A 9,876-nucleotide genomic window follows, 5' to 3' on the forward strand; every position below is an offset into this window, starting at 1 on the left:
CTAGGGTAATTTTTTTACAGCATTATTTCTTGCACTCACTTCTGTTCCGATTTTTCCCCTCTTTCCCTCCATCCGTCTCCCAGATGGCAAGCAGTCCTTTACATGTTGAATAGGTTACAGTATATCCTAGATACAATATATGTGTGCAGAACCGAACAGTATTCTTGGATTCAGAATTGGATTCAGAAGGTATAAATAACTTGGGAAGAAAAACAAAAATGCAAGCAGTTTATATTCATTTCCCAGTGTTCTTTCTTTGGGAGTAGCTGCTTCTGTCCATCCTTGATCAATTGAAACTGAATTAGCTCTCTTTATTGAAGAGATCCACTTCCATCAGAATACATCCTCAAACAGTATCGTTGTTGAAGTATATAATGATCTCCTGGTTCTGCTCATTTCACTTAGCATTAGTTCATGTAAGTCTCACCAATCCTCTCTTTATTCATCCTGCTGGTCATTTCTTACAGAACAATAATATTCCATAATATTCATATACCACAATTTACTCAACCATTCTCCAATTGATGGACATCCATTCATTTTTCAGCTTCTAGCCACTACAAACAGGGCTGTCACAAACATTTTGGCACATACAGGTCCCTTTCCCTTCTTTAGTATCTCTTTGGGGTATAAGCCCAATAGTAGCACTGCTGGATCAAAGGGTATGCATAGTTTGATAACTTTTTGAGCATAGTTCCAAATTGCTCTCCAGAATGGCTGGATGTGTTCACAATTCCACCAACAATGTATCTTGTTTTCCCACATCCCACATTCCGCATTAGCTTTCCTTGTCATTCTAGCCAATCTGACAGGTGTGTAGTGGTATCTCAAAGTTGTCTTAATTTGCATTTCTCTGATTAATAATGATTTGGAGCTTATTTTCATATGTCTATAAATAGTTTTAATTTCTTCATCTGAGAAGTGTCTGTTCATATCCTTTGACCATTTATCAATTGGAGAATGGCTTGATTTCTTATAAATTAAAGTCAATTCTATTTATATTTTGGAAATGAAGCCTTTATCATAACCTTTGACTATAAAAATGTTTTCCTAGTTTATTGTTTCCCTTCTAATCTTGTCTGCATTTGTTTTGTTTGTACAAAAACTTTTCAATTTGATGTAATCAAAATTTTCTATTTTGTGGTCAATAGTGATCGCTAGTTCTTCTTTGGTCATAAATTCCTTCCTCTTCCACAGGTCTGAGAGGTAAACTATCCTATGCTCTTCCAGTTTATTTATAATCTCATTCTTTATGCCTTAGGTCATGAACCCATTTTGACCTTATCTTGGAGTACAGTGTTAAGTGTGGGTCAATGCCTAGTTTCTGCCATACTAATTTCCAATTTTCCCAGCAATTTTTGTCAAATAATGCATTCTTATCCCCAAAACTGGGGTCTTTGGGTTTGTCAAACACTACATTATTAAAGTTATTGGCTGTTTTGCAATGACTCCTTCATCTCTGAAGTTCTATGATTATGAAATAAATAAACCATTTGAGGTTTGTATTGAGTGTAACAAATAGATTAAAAAACAAGTAGTGTAGGGTTTATTTTAACAGTACTATCATTCTCCCTCACTAACAGCCAGGAAAGAAAGTCATTATACACTTATTGATCTTTATTCTAAAACCATTACTTAACAGTATCTCTTCTTTTGAAATTCCTACTGTATATGTATTTCTTCTACTTTTTCTTTGTCAATGCTACCTATCACATAATAGGGTCATAGATTTATAAGTAAAACAAACTTGAATTTAGTCCAACTTTCTTGTTTTCCAGTTGAAGAAAGTGAAAGAGAAGGCTAAGGAAGTTAAAAGATTTAACTAAAGTTATGCAGATACTATTAGAGACAGAATATGAAGTCAATTCCAACTTGCTCCAATTTTAGAACAATATACTTTAATCTCCAGAACAATTTCCTTCTTCCTTCCATGATTTTTCATCTGAAATAAAATCTTCTTTTCAATAATAATTCAATTTAAAGAAAACATTCTAATAATTAGAGGTGCCTCCAAGGTGAAATGAAATGAGTTGAGTGGTAGGGAGTTCTGTATTCCTTGATAACTTTAAGCAATGACTATTTGTTGGAGATCTTATAGTGGGAATTTTTGTTCAACTAAAGATTTATGGTCCCTTTCAACTTGATTGTGTGATTAAACTTAAATTATAGCATTTTATAATAAAGTTACCAAAATGGACTCCAAAATATATAAATTAAATCATTTATTAATAAAATTCAACATGGCAGTAAAGGTTCTAGGCAGCCTAGAAGTCAAAACATACATTTTACTTTCAGATCTGCTAATTCTCTTCAACTTTAGAAGTCACTTGACTTTTTTAATCTCAATTTTTACATTTCAAATTTCAAAAACAACTGTCATCTCACAATGATATTGTGATTAATAAACAATTCAAATTTATAAACAATTAATATACTTTTTGTTTAACACAATATAAACACATATGCCTAGGCCAAGCTTTCTTATATGATAATGATTCTAAAAAAAAAATACATTTGACTTTTAGCTTGAGAATGTAAAGACAAAGGAAATTGGTATTTTTGAGTATACCATAGTGAAAAAAATAATATTAATGATGTGGATTAAAATAGGAGAAAAAATAAATAAATGAATGCATAATGTTGATACTCCTTTTGTAAAATATACACGTAAGTATAAAGTATATGTCATAGAATATAGAGGTTCTGTTATTTTGTCCATGTAGTTTATATGTCCTCATGGTTCTATCTAAATATGGGGTACAGAGAGACAAAAATAGACATTTCTAGAGTCCTTTTTTCTCAGTCTTCTTGAAGGGAGATTGATTTCTGTCTGGAGAGGAAGTACAACTCTGAGGGAAGAGGCTAGTTATTCTGTAATCATTTATTGGCCTTTTGGCTAAGATCAAATGAAGAGACAAGGAATACTGAGTAAAAATCATATTTATTTTCTCTCTTAAGTATTATTATTAGTCTGTTATTGTTCAGCCATTTCAGTCATGTCTGACTCTTCCTGACCAATTTTGAGTTTTCTTGACAAAGTTACTGAAGTGGTTTGCCATTTTCTTCTCTAGTTCATTTTACAGATGAGGAAACTAAGGCAAACAGGGTTAAGTGATTTACCTAGAGTCACACAGGTAGTAAGTGTCTACAGATTTGAGCTGAGGTCTTCCTCACTCCACAGGTGTGGTGCTCTATCCACTATTCTATGTAGATTTAAAGCAAAGCTTCTTAAAGTGTGGATCATGGCCTCATATGAGGTCACAAAAAATTTGGCAAAGTAAGAGGATTCTGAATTCAGCAATCAAAAAATAATTCAAGATCAAATGCACAATGAATCTGAGGTGTTTCCAGCAGCCCTTGTCCATGTTGCAGCACATGACTTCACTAAAACCTTGGTTCTGTCCACTCAAGATGTTCACTTTTCATTGATCAAATTCAAATGCTGCCAGAAACACTTCAGCCTAGATTCAAGTCTGGATCTTGTATAAATTTCTTGGATGAAAAGAGGTTGTGAGTGGAAAAAGTTTAAGCCCTGCTCTGGAATAACTCCTGATAGTTGTTCTTTAATGAGACATGAGTGCCACAAGCTCCAAGATTGACATCATTCCCACCAAAGGCCAGTTCCACAATAAATACATATAGTACTAGCAAGCAAAACAAAACAAACAAATAACAACAATTTGTCCAAATTGATAACAAAAAAGAAATCCAATAAACTTTATCTAGAAGAATGTATATCAGACAATACAAAGTGTAAATGAATTATTCCTTTGGGAGCAAGATAATTCAACTCAACTAGGGAAAAGAGCCCTAGATCTCACCCAAGGGTAAATTCCTTGAAATCTTGAGTGTGACAATTTGAAAAGAGAAATATTACAGAGATATTAGTTTCTCTACATGTCATTTCTACCCAGAAGTTTTCTCACTTCCCGGACATAAAGAGGGGTTGGAATTGGATCTTTTCTCTTTCAAAGCTAGAAGTTAGAATTCAGGATCTCTCTTCTGCTCTCACCAATTCTACCTCACCCCTCATTCAAATGTGGGGCATTGAGTAATCAGTTTCCACTAATACGAAGAGAGTTTGATACAATTGTCTTTTTTACCTAAGTTTTAAGTAAAAGGCCTTTCTTTGATTATTCAGCAATAGTCAATAGTAGTGAAACTGTTTAAATCCCATATTCACTTAAGAGACTTAGGCTCAGACTCTTACACAACTGTAAACAAAACACAGAACCTTATATAAATAAACATGACAATTATAAAATATGACAATTTTAAACCGAGAATAAGAAAATCATAACTTTTACTTGTTTTAGGTACAACATTCACCAACTCTGAAAAATCCCAGCCTAATAGACTTTTAATTTTACCCAAAAAAGACTTCCTTAAGAGTTTGTTGATTATAGAGTTGTCAAATATATGACAGAGAGGTTGTTAGTTGGCCAAAACTTCTAAGTACAGCCAAACCAAAATGAAATGTCATTGGGACATATTAAAAAAATAAAAATGCAATATAAATAATATTAATTTGTGGTTTCCTAAGCAAATATATGCCTCAAAGGATCCTATTTCAATTTGAGTTTGACATCACTGGTCCAAAGAACTAGGGCTCAAAACATTAATATGGTTTCTTAGCACCTAAATAATAAAAAGCCTAACTCATAAGTAGCCAGTTTTCCTCAGATTTGAAGTAGTTTTCTGACTGGGAGTAAAATTGTAGCAAATATAGAGGCAAGAATTTGTGCCTAATGAATCAAAGCTATATATTTTTAAATATCCTTCTATACTATTATTAAGTGAACCAAAAAAAAAAAAGTTACAAATCTACAAGTATTTCATTTTGTTTCATTTCAAACTTTAATAGTCATGTCAGTCTGAATCAAGCTTAGGTCATTATAGAAGTGAGGAATGGATAATTCAAAGAGGGGAGTACCAAGTGATTACTGAAAGGGGTCTGGTGTTCTCAGCTGACAATGGAATTCTCTTGTCACTGTGCTTCTGGCCATGTTACTCTAAATACCATGAATCCTCTTAAAGGAAAGGCAGAACAACTTGCCAAATATGGAAATATGTTTAAAAGAATTGTATATATTTAACCTATGTCAGATTTTTTGCTGTCTTGGGGAGGGAAGAAGTAAGGAAGGAAGGGAGAAAAATTTGGAACATAGTCTTATAAAGATGAATGTTGAAAACTATCTTTACATGTATTTGGAAAAATAAAATACTATTGAAAATCCAAAAACAACAACAACAACAAAAACTACCACCATTTTTTTTAAAGGGAAGGCAGAGTAAAGATATTGTGGGCATTTTTTTTTTTGGCGACTTAACTGTTCTTAAAAAAAACAAACAAAAAAAACTTAATGCTAGCCTAAGAAAAATGAAAATAAACTTTCTATTCCCATCCAATAATTAGAAACAAATGTAAATTTTTCTGTGCCATTAAAAGGAATGGAAACATGGGCTCCAAAATACAGGGATAGGTGTGTGGGCTTCATTAATAGAGATGATATAAACCCTGTGAAGTGGGTAGCATTATGAAGTAGGCAACACAGACAGGAGATAAAACAGCCAGCTTCAAGGGTACTAAGAGAAATAACATTTATTTAACCAGTACGGGCGATAATGTTTGAAGATTCATAACAATCCTTTATTTTCTGTATTCTGAAACTAATCTTTTCTATATTGCTGTAATTTCAGTAGCCTATGATCAACCTAATGATGGTCTTCTAGCAAACAATCAAATAGTAGAGTTGTTTGGATCTTTGGTGCATTCTAACAATGGGGAAAAGGTGAATTTACATTTGACTAACTATATACAATCCTTGTAAAAGAAGCAATTGTTGGCTTCAGGAGAAGCTTTTAAAAGAGAATATATTTTGGTGTCACATCCTCTTTCCCCCAACCCTAGCCACTAATTTAGGGCTCCCAGGAATGGGGATATGTGGGACAACTAATTTAGAAGGCCCTGAACTTTTCTAATTTATTATTCACTACCACAAACATTAGCAAAATTTTTTTAAATTAGAGTTTATGCATATCATTGTGCTGTTACTAACGTTATTACTAATACTCATCATTTCCATATGGGTGGATAGTTCTGAAAATATCTGTGCAGAATACTGTCCTAGAAAATAGTTTTAATGTTAATTTTACAGAATGGAATTTTGCTTATGTATCTATGTGTCAAAATTATAGCTTCAATATTGCCTCAATTATTAGATTTCTTTGGCAATCCGAACCCTCAATTATCTTGTCCTATTATAATTAAGAAACAAAAATTTATCCCTTTTTACCACCAAAAATTCCATGGTAATAAGCAAGACTAGCTTAAAGGTGAACACTTTCATTAGTGCATGTCATGAACATTGTAGCAAAAAGAATTATAACCCATACCAGTCCAATCCATCCTACTAAGGAGTCATTAGTAGCAAGAATTCTTTAGTCACTCAAATTCCTTGAAATAAATTTTAAATTGCTAGATGGAAAGTTCTCAGGGAAGTGTATGATTCTCTTATCCTCAGAAAAGCTGTTTGAAAAATCTTTACATATGATGCACATATCTAATAAAATTTCAAAATAAAGGATATTAGTGGATTAAAAAAGAAATAAATGAAATTCTTGCATATATTTAATAATAATAATGGAAGTGACAGAAAAATATAAAGAATTAAGAATAATCCATTATCTACCTAGAAATTAATGAATATTTTTGCCTGCATTGAATGTATATGAAAATTTTAGACCTTTTCCTTACACATAAGGGGAATGTAATTTTGAAGGAAGAAACTAATAACAAACAATACATTATAATCTTGATTGAACCCGAGCACTAAAATTAATTCCCTAAATTTGGCATCTTTATACATAAAGAATACACATAAATGTACACATGCACACACAGTTTTCAATTTTTTCCCTTTATTTGTATTTTCTGATAATAATTTAATAATAATTTGAATAATAATTCAAAGCTGAAAAATACTTTAGTTAATATACATATAATTGTTCTCAAAAATAAAAAGCAAACCCTTTGATCTGAGATTGATAATAAAACTAAATGTCAGACTTGCCCTTAGTCACATAATAAATAATAACTAGAACTTGGGCTTTACCCTACATTTGCTATCATGCATATATTCTCTTAATGTTTGCAAAAAAAATTAATGTATTATTTTGTTTAAGCCCACAAAACTGCTATATAATAGATACAATGGGAATACTTTTTACAGATACAGAAATTTAGTCTCAGAGAGATTGACTTCTCCATCTTCAAAAAACTAGTAAGTGTCAGAGATAAGATTTAAAGACAACTTTCCTACTCTCTCTTTCTCTCTCTCTCTCTCTCTCTCTCTCCAACTCTTCTCTTCCCTAGGCTAAACATGCCTAATTCTTTTACATAATTTGACATCATTTGGCATACTAGCAAGGTTCTTCATGTTTTTGGTAGCTTTTCCCTCTTTTTTAAAAATAAACTTATCTGTTTCCTATCTAAAATATGTCATCTAGAACTGACCAAAGCAAAATACAGTCTATATCTCTCTTGTTTAAATACTACACCATTCTTATACCATGATGTCTATACTAAAATTGAATTAACAATATCTAAATTATGACACTGTATTCCAAATCTATTAGTATTCTTAAATTTTATTTGTCTTTTTAAAATAAATATTTAACTTTTTGCTATTTTTTACTTTTCCTTTATGATATTCTTGTTAGAATATGGAAGGGATCTTATAGATAGCCTATCCCAGCATATTTAACTTGTATGTAGTAAAAAAGATTTGTTTAGAACAGTCCTTGAAAATCTGACATACCTGAGGCAGCTAGGGTGGTGAAGTGGATAGAGCACCAGCCCTGAAGTCAGGACCTGAGTTCAAATTTGGATTCAGATATTTAAAACTTCCTATCTGTGTGACCCTGGGCAAGTCACTTGACCCCAATTGCCTCAGCAAAAAAAAAAAAAAAAAAAAAAAAAGAAAGAAAGAAAAAAAAAAGAAAAAGAAAAAGAAAAGAAAGAAAGAAAGGAAAGAAAAATTGACACACGTTTGTCTAATTTCCTCTTTTCTCTCCTTTCCCTCTTCACACCCACTGCTGTCACAGAATAAATATAAAGAGAAGATAATTAAGGTAAAGCTATATTCTTGTTAAACTAAATGCAAAAATGTGTCTATACTTTGTTATCCCATTAATGCTGTGTGCAAGAACTGGAAGGGGAGGTTAGGCCTGGCCTCAAGTTAAATTAATAAAGTAAGCTTGCTAGTCTTTTGACTGAAGAAGAACCCATTTCTGGATGACATGAATCATAGATGCTGAGATATGGAAGAGAAAAGGCCAAGAAAACCACATGAAAATGATAAAAGAAAAAAAGCAGCAACCATCTCAAGAAGCAATTGATAAAAATGTGTCCATATGAACTTATGAGGCACAAGGCACATCAGAATGATTACCATATTGCTGAATGCTTTTTTCTTCTCCCTTCAGATTTCTTTTCTCTTTCTTTTTTTCTTTCTTTCTTTCTTCCTTTCTTTGTTTGTTTGTTTCTTTCTTTTTTTTTTTTTTTGCTTAGACAATTGGGATTAAGTAAACAACTAGGAAGGGTTAAGTGTCTGAGACCAGATTGAATTCAGGGCTGGTGCTCTGTCCACTGTATCACCTAGCTGCCCCTCCCTTAAATTTCAAAGGGAATAAAAATATAAAACGTTTTCCTTGGAGCAATTTCTTAAAAGTCTGTTTACCTTAATTTTAGTGTTTTAAAATCTCCTTTGTTATTAAACTGGCTATTTCATATAAATAGAGCTAATCAGATATTTGCTTATTTGGATATAACAAACCTATTGTGAATGTATTTGGGAGCAAATAATTAAGGAGAGCTGTCAGGGAAGAGAAGAGAGATATTTAAAACTATAATGAGTAAGAGTACTTTCAAGGCTGGAAAAACAGAATAACATTTGTTCCAAGGAAGAGAGAAAACATGTTTATATTGGGAAACTCAAGGAGGCAGAGAAAGTAAAAGGGTGAAGATGAAGAAGAATTCCTGCAAAGACCTGCCTTAACTACCTCACTCCATTACAACTACAAATAGAAGAGGAAAGTCACAGCATGGACTGTGACATCCAATACAGTACTAGAACATAGCTTTCTCAGCCATATCATATTTGCTTAGATTGTCTTTGTCTAGATATGTTGTGCCTTGCCTATGTTTTTAAAATGCAATAAACAAAAGTCTTTTTCAATACAGTTAATAGGATTATTGGCATTTATTTTTATCCCCCTCTCTCTTCATGGTTTTGATTTGTATTGAGTTAGAATGCCACTAAATTCCCACATCTTTTTCATAGAAAATGATATCTAACCAAACCGTTTTTATTCTGTATATACAAAGATGATTTATGAAACCCAATTATAGAAGTTTATTTTCATTATTACTGAATTTCATCTTACTTGATTTCGCTCATTATTTTAACAAAACAGCTAGATAAATTAAGTAAATATAAACATTCAATAAATTTTGAGGAAAACAAAATACAAATAAGATTACACAGACTTCAAACAAGAATATTTTGGGTGGATCCAGGACTGAGGGAACTCAGTATTCTTTTTAGCTATCTCTGCTGCTCTTAGGGAATTACTGAGGTCAAGGAAACATTCTGGCTTCAAACAATCTCTAGTCATATAAAATTAATTAAGTAGTATAATTTTTTGGTAACATAATAAAATTTTCACAATATTCTATCCATTTTGGCAAAATCTGTATTTCAGGCCTTATATTCTTTCTTTCTTTCTTTCTTTGGGAAGACTTCTTGTGGAAGAGGGATTTTTTTTTTTTTAATTGTAACTTTTTATTGACAGAACATATGTCTGGGTAGTTTT

Source organism: Antechinus flavipes, chromosome 3 (genome assembly GCF_016432865.1).
Source record: "Antechinus flavipes isolate AdamAnt ecotype Samford, QLD, Australia chromosome 3, AdamAnt_v2, whole genome shotgun sequence".
Classification (NCBI taxonomy): Eukaryota; Metazoa; Chordata; class Mammalia; order Dasyuromorphia; family Dasyuridae; genus Antechinus; species Antechinus flavipes.